Here is a 19,903-nt window from a genome sequence, read left to right as displayed (position 1 = left end):
AGTGGTGTTCTCGGGCAATGAGAATGGTGCCTCCGAACAATGACGCCTTTGGATGATTTGGCGATCTTTCAGCCTATGAGATGCAGTAGGTGGCGATCTTTCAGCCAATGCAAATGTAAATAAGGTGGCGATCTTTCAGCCAATGCAAATGTAAATAAGGTGGCGATCTTTCAGCCAATGCAAATGTAAATAAAGTGGCGATCTTTCAGCCAATGCAAATGTAAATAAAGTGGCGACCTTTCAGCTGATGCAAATGTAAATCAAGTGGTGATCTTTCAGCCGATGCAAATGTAAATAAAGTGGCGATCTTTCAGCCGATGCAAATGTAAATAAAATGGCGATCTTTCAGCCGATGCAAATGGAGGTAGAGCTTAACCTCGGAAGGAAGAATGGTAGCCTTATGCAATGCAAGAATGCAGATGGAGATAGAGCTTAGTCTCAGAAGGCAGAATGGTAGCCTTATGCAATGCAAGAATGTAGATGGAGGTAAATCTTAACCTCGGAAGGCAGAATGGTAGCCTTATGCAATGCAAGAATGCAGATGGAGATAGAGCTTAGTCTCGGAAGGCAGAATGGTAGAATGCCAGAATGCATAAGGAGACAGAGCTTAGTCTCGGAAGGCAGAATGGAAGCCTTATGCAATGCAAGAATGCAGATGGAGGTAAAGCTTAACCTCGGAAGGTAGAATGGTAGCCTTATGCAATGCAAGAATGCAGATGGAGACAGAGCTTAGTCTCGAAAGGTAAAATGGTAGCCTTATGCAAGAAGTAGAAGGGTAAAATGATAATAGAATTTTCTTAGCTGATAGCGGATTGCGATATTGCGACTGCTGGGGATACTATGTCTACTGGGGATACTGCGTGCGGATAGCAACTGTGAGTAAGTGCAATGGTTCTGAGAGTTGTATTTCTGAGCAATGTGAGTCTCGTGAGTGTATAGTATATTTGATGATTTTGCAACTCAAGTGTCTGCATCCAAAGAAAAATCGTGAGTTTTGTAAAAAGGGGGAAGTTAGTTTGTATCCCCGTTGGCTCTGCTTGACCTGCTTGGCTTTGATTTGGTGACGCTGTACGTTTCGTTGGGGGTAGCGTTGCTAAACAGAGCAATTTCAGAAATAAACATGCATGATTTAGTGAAGAAAATGTAACAATAAATGCATAATTAAGAATAGTTTTCTTTAGATGAACCGACGACCGCGACGTGGTCCAAGACATTACAACCTTCCTTGTTATGGAATTTTGAGAGTCCTCCTCAAAATTTTGCCCCAGTTTACTGTGTTGCTGCTTCTGACTGTTGTTAGCGATAATTGGCTGAAATCGACTTCGGAATTTTGAGGGTCCTCCTCAAAATTTTGCCCCAGTTTCCAATTGTAGGGGGAAATGAAAATTTTGTTGAATTGTGACCGAACCCATAGGGCTGCCTACGTATCCCCTCTTAAACGGGAATCAGGTCAGGCATAGTTCAATTTACATCATATGAGGAAAGCAACTACTTTAAAGTATACCATCTAGGTGTCTCACAAGGAGATCTATTAGCACGTTTGCCATATCCTTAGAAAATGTCAACTGACACAAACAATTCATCCATAATATCTTCTTATACTATTTTCTATTAACCCCCATAGGGCATATCTGGAATGGGTGCGGCCAATTGTATATACCTCTGTTACATTTGAATATAACTCAAAAAGCTTATGTTCCTCTGCCTGAATTATCAACATTGTTAACCTTTGTTAACTGGGCGCCTCATACCCTTATTCATCTTGCTTCCTTTACTTGTTGAAACTTGTACTTATCTTCTTAATCTCTCATTGTCTTTAACCATAAAAATGGATAGGCATTCTTGCCTTAAGCTTCTTATCAGAAAGCTTACACCTTTCAATACACCCATGATCTGCTAAAGACCTCATATTTACTTATCGTAGGCATCATACAAAAATCAAATTCCTCTGACTTAGCTCTCCCACAACTATCTATATTTCCAACCGTCTTTTCGGATGTAGGTATCGTCTTATTACGAATAATATAGAATTTCGAAATTTGACTTCTTATAAGTAAGCTCTACTACACGATCTAGAGTAAGAAGAAAGAGTAACAGTCCTAAATGCCCTGTATCCTCCTGCTTATAAGTGTGGTGCACGACACACCCATAAACAAGACTCTACTAGACACGGCTTGTAGACTCCCTAGGACAGAACTGATCTGATACCACTTTGTCACGCCCCAAACTTGAGGGCGAGACTGGCACCCAGTGCCTCTCCTATCATAGCGTACTAACTTGCAACTAAGGGACTCTAAACATATGATGTCATACTTTGGCTATGGGCTACATTGCAAGATAAATGCGAGTGCTGACTAAATGTCAATATACAACTAGGCCGACAAGGCCGTCATAACTATTACAGCTGACAAACCAACCAAATATACATACAAGGCTTGCAAGCATAACATATTGCACTAACTGACAGGATATGTCTACAAGCCTCTACTGATGGATATACTGTGATCGGATAAGTAGGATTTTAACATATTTTATACCCATACTTGCCTGCGCTTTGAGTGTAATTTGCTACAAAATAGTCCCAAAATGCTTACAGATTGCGCATGATTGCAAGTTTGAGCTATAAAGTGACAAATCGTCAAAGATCGGCCCAAATCGGAGTGAAACCTGCTCAAGTGTCAAAGATCATTAAAGTAAGGACATTCAGAACTTGGTGCGGACCGCACCATCATGTCATGCGGCCACACCATAGGAGTTCAGAGAATATGAAACTACAAGTCAAACTCATGCGGCCCGCGTCCCACTCATGCGGCTGCACAATCTTGCTATGCGGTCGCGTCCAACAAGTTCAGAGAGTGTCATATTCCAGAAGCAAACCACGCGGCCACGCTCCACTTTATGCGGCCCGCGTCCCTCTTCATGCGGCGGCACTCTATGGTCACGCGGTCCGCGTCCGTGAAGTTCAGAGAAGCTGCCAAAACCATTCATGCGGCCGCGTAACAACTTTGTATGGTCCGCGCCAGTCTTCATGCAGCCGCATTACGGTCCGCATCACCATCTTCACAGAGCAAGGTTCAGAGGTCAAGCAACTCAGTGCGGCCGCGTGCCAACTTTGTGCAGTCCGCACTAACCTCGCAGGGGCATTTTTGTCCAGTTTTTCCATCCCACTATAAATAGAATATTTTACCATTTTTAGGTTAAGTTTGGTACATCTGATAGTTGCTGCACTCGTGAGACTTATGTTTTGGCCTATTTTGGGCATTTTTAGCTTGGTTTCATCATAGATTATTGTAGTTTAACATTAGCAATTAATTAATATGGTTGTTTCATCTTTTATTTCTTCAGTTTCTTCTTTAATTATGTCTAGCTAAACCCATTAGCTAGGGTTGTGGCTCAACCCTAGTGTGGGTAATTAATGGGTGTTGCTTCTTAATGATAGATTGATATTGGGTGTTTGTTATTTGGGTTAATTTTATGGTTTAATTAAGGATTGATGGTTGCAAACATTGATTCTAGCTTAGTGGGTCTTGACTCTTCTTGAGAAAGAGAGTCTATGACCCCAAAATTGACCCAACAAGGAATTGGGGTGGACCCATGAGAAATGGTAGTCCCAATTAATGGGTTAAACCTCGAGAGAGTAATCACCCTACTTGAACCCTAGTTGCTTGGTCTAATTGGCCTTCCTAATTGGTCTCGAGAGAGTCAATTGGGCAAAATCGCTCTCTCTGCCGAGAGGTGTGAGAGTGGGTACAATTGAGCAACGTTTATAACATTGATCCCAAATATGTCAATCTATTATTAGTAGTCTCTACCCGTTAGTTAACCACCTAGGTGATGCCACGACCCTAGTGCCTTTCTCTATATTAATCACAACTTAGAACATATCCCTTTAGCATAAATTAGCTTAAACTTGTAGTTGATAATAGTAGTTATTAAACAAAAACCCAAAAAAATGTTAGAAGTACAATTAGGAGCAAACACGCATTCCTAGTTTGAACAAATACGCAACTCCATTGCAAGCTCCCTGTAGAAATTGACCCCGATACCACTATTCGGGTAAAAGTCTTAGCGCCCGCTCTTCCTACCATTGTGTAAGGTTGAGTTTGCTGCGATCACTTTTTGGCGCCGTGCCGGGGAGCTTACAGTGTTGACTATTTATGTATCTAGTTTTGTGTTTTGCTTCTCTTTCCTTCTTTTTACTAATTTTATTTGTGTCAATTCACTCAGGTACACTTGGCTTTAAACGCAAATGACCCTCTTGGCAACGTGGTCGTGAGGGAGGAGGTTGAGGATCTAGAAAAAGAAGATGTATTACCTCAAGCTCCTAGGAGAGGTCAAAATGCCAATGCAAATGAGAATAGACCCTCCTCCACCTCTACCAAGAGTGGCACCAAGAGTTCTACCCAATCAAGGGTACGCAAGTGCAATAGTTCCTCCCTGAATCCGGGCGGGGAACTTCCAGATTACAAATGTGATGCTCACCTTGCTCGAACAACGAGGTTATTTCACGGGGTCCGCTGATCAGAATGCTTATAAACACTTGAAAAGCTTCGTGGATACTTGTTGGGGTAGCAAGCAGACAAATGTTTCGGAGGATGCATTGAGACTTCGACTTTGCCCGTTCTCACTTCGGGGGAAGACGTTAGATTGGTTGGAGAGGCTCCTCAATCATTCTATCACTACATAGGATGAGTTGGCGGACAAGTTCATCACTAAGTTTTTCTCTCCAAGTCACATGGCGGCTCTACGGGACGAGATTCTAGCCTTCAAGCAAGAGCCGACTGAACCGTTACACGAGATATGGGAGAGGTTTAGAACAATGGTGAAAGAGTGCCCTAACAATGATATGAATGATGTGTTGATCCAACAAACATTCTATAGGGGCATCAACACAACCAACCAATGTATTATGAACCAACTAGCGGGAGGAAACTTTATGAAGCTTCCTTACAATGAAGCTTGTGATGTGTTAGATGAGATGGCCGACACATCGTCGACATGGAAAAGCCGGATAATGTTCCTCAAGGTGATCCTAACTTCATACATTTGCATAAGGAGTTACATGATCACGACCAAGCCATTGCTGAACTTACAACAACAATGAATCAGTTGGCTAAATCGCAGTTACAACAAGTTCAAAACCCGCACCAAGTCAACGCCATGGAAGGAGTGAATATTGATGAAAAGGAGGCAAAGAGGGCAACAACCTCAAGGACATTTTGATAATTATGATGATGGTGGTGGCTATTCGAATGAATTCTATGATGATCAAAGTGAGGAAGTCCAATACGTCAACAACTATCAAGGGAATAGAGGTAATCAAGGGAACCAACAATGGAGACCCCAAGGAAATTGGGGCAATCAACAAGGTGGTTATTGGAACAATAACAACAACCAAGGAGGAAATTGGGGGAACAAAAATTCGGGTAATTAAGGGAATTGGAGCGGAAACAACAACAACAATTGGAACAACAACAACGGGCAAGGTGGGTGGAATAACAATGGTGGTCAAGGAAATTGGGGGCAAGGCTTTCAAAGGCCTCCGATGTTTCAACAACCGAACAACCCGCCGCCGTTTCTATCTCAAGGGTCTAGTTCTTCGGGAAATGAATTTGGTAGAATTGAAGTTATGTTTGAGCAAATGATGAAGAAGAACCAAGACTCCGAAGCTCAATTGGCCTCCCACAACACTTCTATCCGTAACTTGGAAGTACAACTTGGCCAAATTTCTCAGTCTTTAAATACTCGCCCAAAGGGTGCTCTACCAAGTGATACGGTAGTAAACCCCAAGGGTGGGCACAATAATCATGTGATGGCAGTGACAACGCGAAGTGGAAGAGGCGGTGATGTGCATACCTCAAGAGGAAACCAAGTTATGGTGGATGAAGATGAATTATGAGATAATGAAATGCCTTGTTGAAGATGTAGTTGAACCAAGTGTGAGAGATGATGTGCGGATTGATATTCATGAGGTTGAGGAGGAGACACAAGAGGCCGTGAACCCGACTAGGGAACACGTGATTAATATTCCCGAGCCGGTGGTGCCCAAAGCCAAAGCACCCTTACCTCGGCCTCCTCCGCCCTATCCTCAATGGTTGGCCAAGCAAAAAGGTGACAACCAATTTAAGAAATTCATTGAGATGATGAAGAGTTTGACTATCAATGTGCCTTTGGTGGAGGCACTCGAGCAAATTCCAGGGTACGCAAAGTTCATGAAAGATTTGGTTACAAAAAAGAGATCAATGGAGTGTGAGACAATCAAGATGACCCATCAAGTGAGCGCAATTGTACATTCTATGGCTCCGAAACTTGATGACCCCGGTGCATTCACTATCCCATGTACCATTGGAAGTGCCGACTTTGCAAAAGCCCTTTGTGACTTGGGGGCAAGTATCAATTTATTGCCATATTCAGTCTTCAAGACCTTGGGAATAGGACAACCTCGTCCAACTTCTATGAGGCTTCAAATGGCGGACCGGTCAATGAAGCGGCCTTTGGGGATTATTGATGATGTCCTTGTTAGTGTTGATAAGTTCATATTGCCGGCCGATTTCGTTATCTTGGATTGTGAGGTTGATTTTGAGGTGCCAATTATCCTTGGAAGACCTTTCCTAGCTACTGGGAAGGCTTTGGTAGATGTCGAGGCGAGAGAGTTGACCTTCCGTGTTGGTGATGAAAATGTGGTGTTCCATGTGTGCAAATATATGAGGCAACCGAATAGCACCGAGGTGTGCTCGTTTGTTGACATTGTCACGATAGTGATAGTGGATGACACAAGCGCAATGGTGAATGTTGAGGACCCACTTGAGGCCGTTCTCTTGAACACGGATGTTGATAATAATGCCGGGAGAGTTGAATGTGTAAACGCTTTGCATGGTCTGGGCTCGTATTCTTATGAGCCTAGGAAGTTATCCTTGGATCTTGAGAATCGCAAAACTCCCCCCACCAAGCCATCTATTGAGGAGCCGCCAGTATTGGAGTTGAACCACTTCCTCCTCACCTCAGGTATGAATACTTGGGCCCTAATTTAACTTTGCCTGTTATTCTTTCGTCTTGCTTGACTAACGTGCAGGTTGACGCCACTTTGGCGGTTCTACAAAACCGCAAGAGGGTGATCGGATGGACATTGGCGGATATTCAGGGTATAAGCCCCGCCTTTTGCATGCATAAGATCATAGTGGAGGAGGATGCGAGACCCTAACTTGAACACCAAAGAAGACTCAACGAAGCTATGCAAGAAGTGGTCAAGAAGGAAGTTATCAAGTGGCTTGACGCCGGTGTGGTGTATCCTATTTCTGACAGCTCATGGACTTCTCGGTGCAATGCGTACCGAAGAAGGGCGGGATGATTGTGGTAACCAATGCTAACAATGAGTTGATTCCTACTCGGACAGTGACAGGATGGAGAGTTTGTATGGACTATAGAAAGCTTAACAAGGTGTCTCGAAAAGATCATTTCCCGTAGCCGTTCCTCGACCATATGCTTGATCGTCTTGCGGGTCGGTCGTTATATTGTTTTTTAGATGGGTATTTGGGGTACAATCAGATTCTCATCGCCCCGGAAGATCAGGAAAAGACGACCTTTACTTGTCCCTATGGCACATTCGCATTTTTGAGGATGCTGTTTGGATTGTGTAATGCCCCAGCGACCTTTCAACGATGTATGACGACAATTTTCACCGACATGGTGGAAGATATATTGGAGGTATTTATGGATGATTTTAGCGTGGTGGAGGACTCCTTTGAGGAATGCTTGACAAATTTGGACCATGTGTTGGCCCGGTGTGAAGATACAAACCTAGTTCTCAATTGGGAAAAATGTCATTTTATGGTAGAAGAGGGTATTGTATTGGGTCATAAGATTTTGAAGAGAGGTATTGAAGTTGACAAAGCCAATATTGAAGTCATTTCAAGGTTACCTCCCCCTACTTCTGTCAAAGGGGTGAGGAGCTTTTTGGGGCACGCGGGTTTCTACCGAAGGTTCATCAAAGAATTCTCTAAGGTAGTTAACCCGTTGTGCAAGTTGTTAGAGAAGGAGGCCAAGCTTGTCTTTGATGAGAAATGCATGGAGGCTTTCGAGCTTCTAAAACACAAGTTGACAACAACCCCTATCATTACCGCACCCAATTAGAGCTTTCCATTTGAGCTCATGTGCGACGCTAGTGATGTTGCGGTAGGGGCGGTATTGGGCCAAAGAATCAACAAGATGTTCCATCTGGTGTACTACTCAAGCAAGACGATGAATGAAGCTCAAAGAAACTATACAATCACCGAGAAGGAGTTTCTAGCTATTGTGTTTGCCATGGAAAAGTTCCGACCATACCTTTTGGGGGCCAAAGTGATTATCCATACCGATCATGCCGCCCTTAGGTATTTGATGACCAAGAAAGATTCAAAAGCAAGGTTGATGATATGGGTGCTACTTCTTCAAGAGTTTGATCTAGAAATTATGGACCGAAAAGGAAGTGAAAATCAAGTGGCGGACCACTTGTCCCGCTTGGAGGAAGAGCGGAGGCTTTCTGACAGCCTTGAGATCAATGATGTGTTCCCGGATGAACAACTCCTTGCGGTATCTATGCATGATATGCCGTGGTTTGCGATGTGACAAATTATCTTGTGACCGGTATAATCCCGTATGAGCTCTCTTCTAACCAAAGGAAGAAGCTCAAGCGGGATAGTTTGGATTATTATTGGGATGAGCCATATTTGTTCAAGATTTGCACCGATGGTGTGATTTGCCGATGTGTCCCGGAAGAAGAACAATTGAGTATTTTGGAGGCTTGTCATTCCTCTCCCTATGGTGGCCATCATGGCGGGGTGAGAACGGCTTCTAAGGTGCTTAGTTGCGATTTCTATTGGCCCTCCTTGTTTAAAGATGCCGGTGATTTTGTCAAGAGATGTGATGAATGCCAACGAGCCGGTGGGATTTCTAAAAAGGATGAGATTCCTCTCAACACAATTCTAGAGGTGGACATTTTGATGTGTGTGGTATCGACTTTATGGGGCCGTTCGTGAGTTCTTGTGGGAACACCTATATCTTGGTAGCGATTGTTTATGTGTCGAAATGGGTCGAAGCCGTCGCTTTGCCCAACAACGAAGCTCGAAGTGTGGTGGCGTTCTTGAAAAAGAGTATCTTCACAAGGTTTGGCACTCCACGTGCTATCATTAGTGATGGTGGTTCTCATTTTTGCAACCGGGTTTTTGATTCATTGCTTGCCAAGTATGGTGTAAATCACAAGGTGACCACTCCTTATCATCCTCAAGCGAGTGGTCAAGTTGAGGTTTCCAACCGAGAAATCAAGAGTATTTTGTCCAAAATTGTCAACGCCAATAGGACCGATTGGTCGAAGAAATTAGATGATGCTCTTTGGGCCTATCGGACAGCTTACAAGACCCCGATTGGTATGTCTCCGTACCGGTTGGTGTTTGGGAAAGCTTGTCATCTTCCGGTGGAATTGGAGCATAAGGCTATGTAGGCCTTGAGAAAATTGAACTTAGATTGGGATGTCGCTGCGAATCTCTGGGTTGAGCAACTCAATGAGCTAGACGAGTTTAGATTTCATGCCTACTCCAGCTCATCCTTGTATAAGGACAAGATGAAGTACATTCACGATAAGTATGCCCGAGGGAAGGAATTCAAAGTTGGTGACATGGTTCTTCTTTTCAACTCCCGGTTGAGGTTATTCCCGAGAAAGCTTAAGTCTAAGTGGAGTGGTCCATTTGAAGTTGTTGGTGTAACCCCATTTGGTGCTATTGATCTCAAGAACAAAAATGGTAAAGTTTTTCGGGTCAATGGGCATCGTGTTAAGAATTACTTGGGAAAGTTTGATGACAGCCACGTGGTGGCACTCATTCATTTGAAGTGACTTTGATGGTAACATGCATCATGCCGTAACATTAAATCAGGCGCTTCTTGGGAGGCAACCCATGTCTTTTTCTTTCTTTTTGATTTCTGTTGTAGATTAGGATTTTTAAGCTAATGGTTTGTGAGATGTTGCAGGAATTGTGATTGAACTAGTGCAAACAACTGTGCAAAAAGTGCACAGTCTCTGAACAGTGACCGTGCGGCCGCAATCCAACTTTGTGCGGTCCGCACCTGCCAAAGAAAATGTTGCCAAGTTTCTGAAGATGGCTAGTACGGCCGCACCCTTGCTTGTGCGGTCCACACCGGTAAAGGCCAAGAATGATCAGTCTCTGAACTACGTTCACGCGGCCGCGTCCCACTTTGAGCGGCCCGCGTGGTTCTCATGCGGCCGCAACCCGTCTCTTGCGGTCCGCGTGCCTTTGTTTCAGAAACAGGTAAATGGTAAAGTCCCAGCGCGACCCGCAGTTGTGTTCACGCAGCCGCACTGGACGGTAAGTTCTGGGCCCCACTGTGTTTCCTATAAATAGGCCATTAGGGTCTTCATTAGAACTTTTCGCAAAAATTGACCCCTGAGCCTTAAAAGTTAATGTTCACATCAGAGACCCTTCTTAGTGTTAATATCAAGAGCATTTCTTCGCTTTCCTGGTAACATATCTCTCACATTAGTCTTTACTTAGTATTAATTTAAACTTTATACATGTTCCCCTAGTCATAACTTCTTCGTTTTTTCTTTTTGTTCTTTGTTGTTTCATGATTAGGATAGTTTTATATTGTTCTTGTTGTTCTTCGAAATGATGGGCATGTTATAAATGAGTAGGGACAAAGTAGGATGCTAAAACGTGAAAGACTTGAGCCTTTTTTGTAAAACCCTAATTGCCCCTGTAATGAAAGCCCAGCGCGGTCGCACTCCTTGATTATGCGATCTGCATACCTTTTACGCGGCCGCATCATTCTGTTACGCGGTCCGCGTAAGCCTCGAGTCTAAAGGTTGATACTTCCCAGCGCGGCCGCATGCCTGGTTTGTGCGGTCCGCGCCATGCCCCACGCGGCCGCATCCCATGTTTGTGCGGTCCGCGTGGGTGAGGTTCAGAGGGCACCCGTTTTTAATAGTATGGACAATGGTCGCATGACCAGTTTGTGCAGACCACGTTGTCCCCCACGCGGACGCACCCCTTGTTCATGCGGTCCGCATGGTTCCTAATCAGAGAGGTGTTCATTTCCCAACTTGGTCAGTGCGGTCCGCATGCCTTGTTTGTGCGGTCCTCACTGCTATCATCTGTTCTCTGTTTGTGTTTCTGTTCTGTACTTAAACTCTGCAATTGCTTGAACTAACAATGTTAGAATTATTTGTGTGCAGAAAATGGTTAAACAACGAGGGCATGAAGCTAAACAACTCAGACGAGGAGGTGACCCCTCCCGGGGAGGTAAAGCAAAATTGAAGAAACTCACTCCCCAATCAAAGCTAAAAACAAGAAAGCAGGTGGTGAGTGATGAGGAGCAGTCGGGGAGTGAGTACCTCCCCTCCCAGGATTTCTCAACTGATTCGGGGAAAGCCTCCGCAGGCCCAGCTAAAGCTCCAACTGTTATACAACCTGAGTCTTCTGAGGGCTCAGAAGCAGGCAGTGCCAAATACTCCACCACCCCCACAGCTTCAGAATCCGGGGAGGGTGCAGAAGATAAAAACAAGAGTGATGAGGAGGTCCCGGATAGTGGGGTACCTGGAGTTAGGGGAATTGAAAGAACTAGAAACCCAGTTGTATGGCATGACAGATTTGTCAGCGAGGCGGCCTTTCATAAATTCCGGGAAGTGTGGCCCAAGAAGAAGGTGATTCTAGAAAGAAGAGTAGTCACCAGGGATTTGTTACCCTACCTTCCCCGAGTCCATGAACAATTTCTTACTAGAGTGGGGTGGGATTTCTTCAAAGATGAGCTGGTCGATGCAAATGAACATATGGTGAAGGAATTCTACAGCAATGTGGCCCACACCAAAGAAGGGTCAATTGCAACCAAAGTGCGGGATACGAAGATAGTGTTCTCGAGAGAGGCGTTGACCGAGTATTTGGGTTTCAATGAGGAGGATGACTCTATGTACAGAGAGAAGTTAGAGTTGAAAGAGGAAGCTCGTCCTTGGGTGGCACAGTTCTTAGCTCAGCCGGGTACTATTCCGGAGTGGATTCAGGTGGGGAAGAAAATACTGCGAAAGGACCTCAATTTTAAGGCGAGAGGATGGTTAACATTTGTATGCAACAGGCTGGACCCTTCGTCCCATGACCAGACCATTCAAATCTCCCGAGCGGTTCTTATTGCGTCCATTATGGCAGGTTTCCCCATCAATGTGGGGAATGTTATGTACAGTGTGATCACATCCATTAGCATTGATACAGACAGAAACTACCCCTACCCGAACACCCTCACGATGTACTTTGAAGATGCAAAGGTGAAGAAATACCCATTCGATGTTGGAGTCCGGCCGGTTTCCCCATTTTCATGGTTTAGTATTCAGGGGCCGGACAACCCGAAGGGGGATAAGAAGGGAAAAGCATCCACCTCTGCCCCAACTGGCCAGTCTGAGGAGCCAGTTGCGGTAGAGGCTTCTACTGCCACTATTGTTCTGGACATCCCATCCCCCTCTATGGGTCCCAGTTCTTCAACTGGCCCAGTGGTTCCCACCTCCAAATCCAACCCCTTCACGGCCCAGCAGTTAGCAAAGACATTAGCCAGTTTGAACAACTGGATGTTAGTCTCGACATCCAAGTTGTCCACTTTGGCTACCACAGTTGCAGCCTAGTCTGTTCCAGCCACTGTTGAGATTCCTCAGTCCATTGAGGAGATATTGAAGACACTCTTAGCCAACCAGGAGAAGATTTTGGCTACTCAGGCTGCCTTGACAAAGGCAGTTGATGCACAGGGCAAAGCTCTAAAGGAGCTTTCTAGAGAACACAAGAAGATGAGAAAATCCCGGGCATCTAAGGAAGAGGTGAAGGTGCTCCGAGCTGAGGTTGACAAGCTAAAGGCAGACCAACTGCCTTTAGATTTGTTCTTTGATGAGTCAGCACCTCCACCAGCAGTAGTTGTACCGGAGCCACAGCAGGAGGATGAGCCTAGGCACCCAAGGAAGAAGAAGAAGCTTCCTAGCACTGAGGGTATTGTGATAGAGGTAGCACAGGTTCGAGAGGATACTTCCAGTGCTCCACCAGATGTTCAGCCGGTCCATGACCTTGCCCCTATCCCCTATCCCAGCAGCAGGCCGGGAACCAATCTGAGGTTCCCGCCAGTACAGAGGACCAGGGGACCACTGATTAGCCAATGACGACGGATCAGGCTTGAGGAGCCACTCTATATCCTTTCTCTGTTTATATGCTTATTTTTGTAGTTGGCATTGGGGACAATGCCAGCTTTTATTCGTGGGGTGCGCCCTACTATTTTGATGATTGATACATTTGGGATGACTGTACATATTTATTTGACTCTTAGCTTATGTTGCTAGTTGATAGTTGGCCTATATATAACTTTTCATTCTAGTTACTTTTCTACTTTATGTACATATTCATTCCCCCCATTGTATATTCTACTCACCTATTATACATATTCATTCGGCTTTTCTATTTTCGTTAAAAATTTTCGCTTTTAGCTTCATAGCAGGCTCGTAGCCTTTTTGTTTTGTTTTGGCGTTTGGAATAAGCCCTTGGTTTTCTTAATGCCACGGTTCTTTCCAAGGGTAGAGTGTTGTGCGAACCGGGTGGCTCTTCCCAATGATAGATGGTGTGATAACCTTCTTAAGGGTTTGAGTCCGTTTTTGATTTTTCTTTTTTGATTTTCAAGTTTTGCAGTCAAGGGTACCTTAGGCAAAGCTTCACTTGGGCCTAACACATTTGCCTTTGATCCCATGGTCAAAGACATAATGTTGTACTTAGGATGGTAAAAGTCGTGGCCTTGAGACTCTTGTATTGACCAAACAGTCATCATGTGGTCGTATTGGACCATTGTACGCTTGAATCGTAACTAAGGTCGTTGTGGGCCCTCGACTCGATATCTTTAGCAATCCTTGAGTGTGTGTGGTGAGAATTCGATTTGCGAGTCCAAGTCCCGAGCCGATAGTCTAGAACTTGCCCCGAATGTTTGTTGAGGCAAAATCCTAGGTGAAATTTGGCTTGAGAAGTGATTGTAGGCTCTCCTTAATCCAAAATGCTAAGATTGAACAATTCTATGACCTACCAATGAAATGATCCCTAGTTAACCCTTTTGAGCCTTGAACCTTCTTCTTTCAAGAATCAAAGTTACAAGCCTATACCCGTTCTTAATGATACCCTCTCTTGGCACCCAAATCTTCCCTTGAGTAGATGGCAAATGTTTAAGTTTGGGGGGGGGGGAGACAAGAAAGGAAACAATATGGTAAAAGGTACAAAAGCAAAAGAAAAGAAAGGTAATGAAAACGAAAGAAAAGATAAGACAAAAAGAAAGACCAAATTGAATAAGGTAAAAAAAAAGGGGATTCAAAGAAAACAAAAGTGAAAAAGGGTGTGGAAAAAGTAGAAAAAGGAGAAATGTGTTGAATTGCATAAGAAAGGGTGACAATGTGTCTCTCTAACCCCTTGAAAAAGAAGTGAATACTCAAATGAGTCAAGAAAGTGTGCCAAAATGAATCAAAAGAAGTGCTTAAGGGAAGATTGAACCCACTTGAACAAAAATATGTCCTACCCTTACCCAAAAGCCTTCACAATGACTCCACAAAAGCCCTACGTGATTTTGAGTTGAAGGGAACCTACATTAGTGGATACTTACATAAGGGGCAAGCATATGGTACTTAGAGCCGGACTTGTGGCCTCTTCCTTGAGAGAGAAGAGTGAAAATCCATCAACCTCGGTTTGTGTTTCAATACTCTAAAAGGTGAGGTTCACTTAGGGAGAGTTGAGGATGTGTGAGTTTGGGTTCCACAATGACCAAAGTAATTGAGAAAAGTTCTTTGATGAAATGTGTCAACTCTTGATGCTCTTGTGTCACACTTGATCCACAAGTTTTCAAAGTTTAAATGTGTTAATGATGCATTCGCATTGAGGGCAATTGTTAGTCCCAATTGATGCTTGTTGAGGTTACTTTAGGATAAGCTGAAATTGCTTGGATGTTGCCTTTGAGGGGTGGGTCTTATTTTGTTTGCTTGAGGACAAGCAAAGGTTTAAGTTTGATGGAGTTGATAAGTAGGATTTTAACATGTTTTATACCCATACTTGCCTGCTCTTTGAGTGTAATTTGCTACAAAATAGTCCCAAAATTCTTACAGATTGCGCTTGATTGCAGGTTTGAGCTATAAAGTGACAAATCGCCAAAGATTGACTCAAATCGGAGTGAAACCTTCTCAAGTGTCAAAGATCATTAAAGTAAGGACATTCAGAACTTGGTGCGGACCGCACCATCATGTCATGCGGCCGCACCATAGGTGTTTAGAGACTGTGAAACTACAAGTCAAACTCATGCGGCCGCGTCCCACTTCATGCAGCCCGTGTCTCACTCATGCGGCCGCACAATCTTGCTATCCGGTCGCGTCTAAGAAGTTCAGAGAGTGTCATATTCCAGAAGCAAACCACGCGGCCACGCTCCACTTTATGCGGCCCACGTCCCTCTTCATGCGGCCGCACTCTATGGTCACGCGGTCCGCGTCAGTGAAGTTAAGAGAAGCTGCCAAAACCATTCATGCGGCCACAACAACTTTGTGTGGTCCGCGCCAGTCTTCATGCGGCCGCATTCCAACTTTGTGCGGTCCACATCACCATCTTCAGAGAGCAAGATTCAGAGGTCAAGCAACCCAGTGCGGCCACGTGCCAACTTTGTGCAGTCCGCACTAACCCCGCAGGGGCATTTTTGTCCAGTTTTTCCAGCCCACTATAAATAGAATATTTTACCATTTTTAGGTTAAGTTTGGTACATCTGATAACTGCTGCACTCGTGAGACTTATGTTTTGGCCTATTTTGGGCATTTTTAGCTTGGTTTCATCATAGATTATTGTAGTTTAATATTAGCAATTAATTAATATGGTTGTTTCATATTCTATTTCTTCAGTTTCTTCTTTAATTATGTCTAGCTAAACCCATTAGCTAGGGATGTGGCTCAACCCTAGTGTGGGTAATTAATGGGTGTTGCTTCTTAATGATAGATTGATATTGGGTGTTTTTTATTTGGGTTAATTTTATGATTTAATTAAGGATTGATGGTTGCAAACATTGATTCTAGCTTAGTGGGTCTTGACTCTTCTTGAGAAAGAGAGTCTATGACCCCAAAATTGACCCAACAAGGAATTGGGGTGGACCCATGAGAAATGGTAGTCCCAATTAACGGGTTAAACCTCGAGAGAGTAATCACCCTACTTGAACCCTAGTTGCTTGGTCTAATTGGCCTACCCAATTGGTCTCGAGAGAGTCAATTGGGCAAAATCGCTCTCTCTACCGAGAGGTGTGAGAGTGGGTACAATTGAGCAATGGTTATAACATTGATCCCAAATATGTCAATCTATTATTAGTAGTCTCTACCCATTAGTTAACCACCTAGGTGATGCCACAACCCTAGTGTCTTTCTCTATATTAATCACAACTTAGAACATATCCCTTTAGCATAAATTAGCTTAAACTTGTAGTTGATAATAGTAGTTATTAAACAAAAATTCAAAAAAAAATGTTAGAAGTACAATTAGGAGCAAACACGCATTCTTAGTCTGAACAAATACGCAACTCCATTCCAAGCTCCCTGTGGAAATTGACCCGATACCACTATTCGGATAAAAGTCTTAGCGCGCGCTCTTCCTACCGTTGTGTAAGGTTGAGTTTGCTGCAATCACTTCCCGACCTACTCATAATATATATACATATATATATATATATATATATATATATATATATATATATATTATGAGTAGGTCGGGAAGTGATTGCAGCAAACTCAACCTTACACAACGGTAGGAAGAGCGCGCGCTAAGACTTTTATCCGAATAGTGGTATCTATATATATATACCAGATTTACATAAGGCTCTAGACCCGAAAACTCCGAAAGGCATGGAGCTTACCGATCAAGTTGAACTCGGGCAACACTTATTGAGGATGCCTACCCGTCTGTCTGTCTGACCTGCACGCATAAAATGCAGCGCCCCCAGAAAAGGGACGTCAGTACGAAATAATGTACTGAGTATGTAAGGCAATATACTGAAAGTTGAAACTGAACTGATAATATAATAACTGCATATGAAGATATGCCTACCTGCTGATACTGACTCAACTCTCTCAATATAGTAAGTAAAATAGCTGTCCGACCCTATAAGGCTCGGTATACATATATATCTGCTCTGCCATAGTAGGCTCGCTCATAAGCGCTCGGCCATACTAGGCTCTGTATCTCGACCAACTGGGCTCGCTTATAAGCGCTCGACCACAATAGGCTCAATATATAACGTACCATCTGATCAGAGGTTGCCCAGTAAGGGCCTGCCCATCGATTATAGCTCGATGGTAATGAAAATACTTTTAATACTATATATATGTAACTTGTCTGCTCTCTTGACTGGTAGAAGGAAATACTCATTTGAATATGAAATCCCGATAAGGAGAATATTATAACTTACAATACTAGAAAAATATACGCAATTTGCGAGACTAGCAAAATATACATAAATTCTGGGATATGAATGTAATAACGAGATCATGCCAAATGAAAGAAGAGCTTAGCCTTAACATACCTGGAGTAAGGAAAAATCCGTATTCCAAATCCCTTCACCTTCGTTCTTGGCTTTGCCTTTCTGTTACTGTCCATGCTACAATTTCAGAGATCTCCTTTTCATATTTCTCAATGATTCAATATCCATCCATGATCCATTCCTACAGCCTGATTCTTCCCCCTTGACATACAAATATATGAACCTACCATCCTGCATATACTAGACACTCAACACTTTGTCACCAAAATCGAGACTTAGTTTATCCTTTACTATTTCAAGAATCCATTTTTCATGGTCCAGCTTCCAAAACTTCGAAAACTCAACTCTACTAAAGCTTGTGCATGCTCCACCAAATTAAATAGGGAGAAGCAGCGATAATATCACAAGACTAATCACAAGGTTCTATTTAGACTCCAGTCACTGCCTCTTCTTATCATCAGTTTTCCAAATGATAAAACACTTCTAAAGTATATCCCTTCTGCAACACCTTTCCAACCGATATTTGGGTGCTTGATAAAAAAATTATCGGCTTTCAAGCACATAACTTCAGTAATCTTGAAATTCAATCTTTGAGTTATACTTAAGATACCCATATACCCACAACACAATCCACGATTAGATATATTCTCATAAGCAGGTTTTCTTTACAACAAAAAAATAGAGAATAAATATAGAGCAACTCAAACATAATATAATAGCTTTTAATATTATATATACTAACAACGTAAACTTTGAAAAATATGTAGCCTACTACAACAAGCTAACCTTATGTGAAAAAGTTATTTGAATTGTCAGTATCTATGACATTAGTCCATTATAATGTGTAAGGTCAAACTAAATGATAGCTCATCCCATACGAGCCAAGGGAAAAAGGAGCGATTAACATATGTTGCCACCTTGCAAAAATAATTTAAGAGTCATCTAATTGGTGCTGCATGGCTGCCACGTGGGGTAGGAAAGATTATCCAAACATTGAATTAATTAATTAGGTAATAACCCGTTACCCGGTAATTAATCAATTATCCATGTCACACCTCTTTTTTGCGCGCCCGCCCCGGAGGGTTAGAAATGCGCGAGGGGAGTTTTTCCAATTTAAGTGACAATATTCGAAATGGGATTATTTATTTAATTCAGAGTCGCCACTTGGGAAATGTTTGACTTTTGGTGTCCCAAGTCACCGGTTTATCTTGAATCCCAAATCGAGGAAATTTTTGACTTTTCCAAATGAAGTCTGCGAACCAGAAATTCTAAGTAAGGAATTCTGTTGACCCGAGGGAAGGTGTTAGGCACCCTCGAATCCCGTGGTTCTAGCACGGTCGCTTAAATTATTATAATGGCTAAATATCTGATTTAAATACATGTTGTGACTTATGTGCTTTTATTAAGTTTAAACCGCTTTTTATTATTATCATTTATTTTTATAGAATTGCAACGTCGTGAAAATGCATCTCGAACCACGTCACAATCAATGCACCCGTGGTCGTCGACACATTTTGACTCCGTTGAGATTTGGATTTGGGTCACATCAATGTGCACCCGTGTTTAAGAAGGTTAAATTATTAAAGGTACGCCTAAAGCAACTAGCGTATTGTTATTTTAGGAAGAGGCCGTGAAGGTTCATTAAACGGCCAAATCCAAAGTCTAGTCAATGGTTGTGTATTTTATTGAGGGCCCCGGCGGTTTGTGATTTATTTGGCGAGGCTCGTCTCATTTTTATTTTAAAGGATAAACCTATAGTGACTATATTTTCTATTAAGTTCGTCTCTAAAATAAAAGAAAATCTCTTAATTATTTACATGCTGAAAACGTAACTTATTAGTTATTAGTTTACGGCTAATGCGATTGGAAAATTGCGATCGAGTTTGTACAAAGAAAAACTGCTTTCATTTTTATATTCTATTATTTACTAATGCTGGAACATGAGAGGGATACACAATAATATCAAAGCCGATTAGCTATTCTTCAAGTAATTTAAACTAGCATTATTAGATGAAGAAATCATACATATGCAGCCTCATTACTCATTAATTAGTCGACTACATTTTTATACAAAGAGAGGAAAATTAATATTCAAACACAGATCCAAACAAAAGAATTCAACAGGAACAGGAGCCTGATTAATATTTCATTTTTCGCTTCAAGCCAAGAGTGTACAAATGTGTACCTGGAAACAGCAGTACAAGAACAAAAGAAGTAGGAGTCAGCAACAGTAATAACGCGGCAACAGCAGGTTCAGCAACACCGCAAAACCAGTAACAACCAGTAGAATAACCCAGTAACAGATTGAAAACTCAGCAGTGCAAAAGTACAATCGCAGTCAAAGCAGAAGAGAGAAAAGATA

This window comes from Nicotiana sylvestris, chromosome 1 (genome assembly GCF_000393655.2).
Source record: "Nicotiana sylvestris chromosome 1, ASM39365v2, whole genome shotgun sequence".
NCBI lineage: Eukaryota > Viridiplantae > Streptophyta > Magnoliopsida > Solanales > Solanaceae > Nicotiana > Nicotiana sylvestris.
This window is presented reverse-complemented; position numbering follows the sequence as displayed.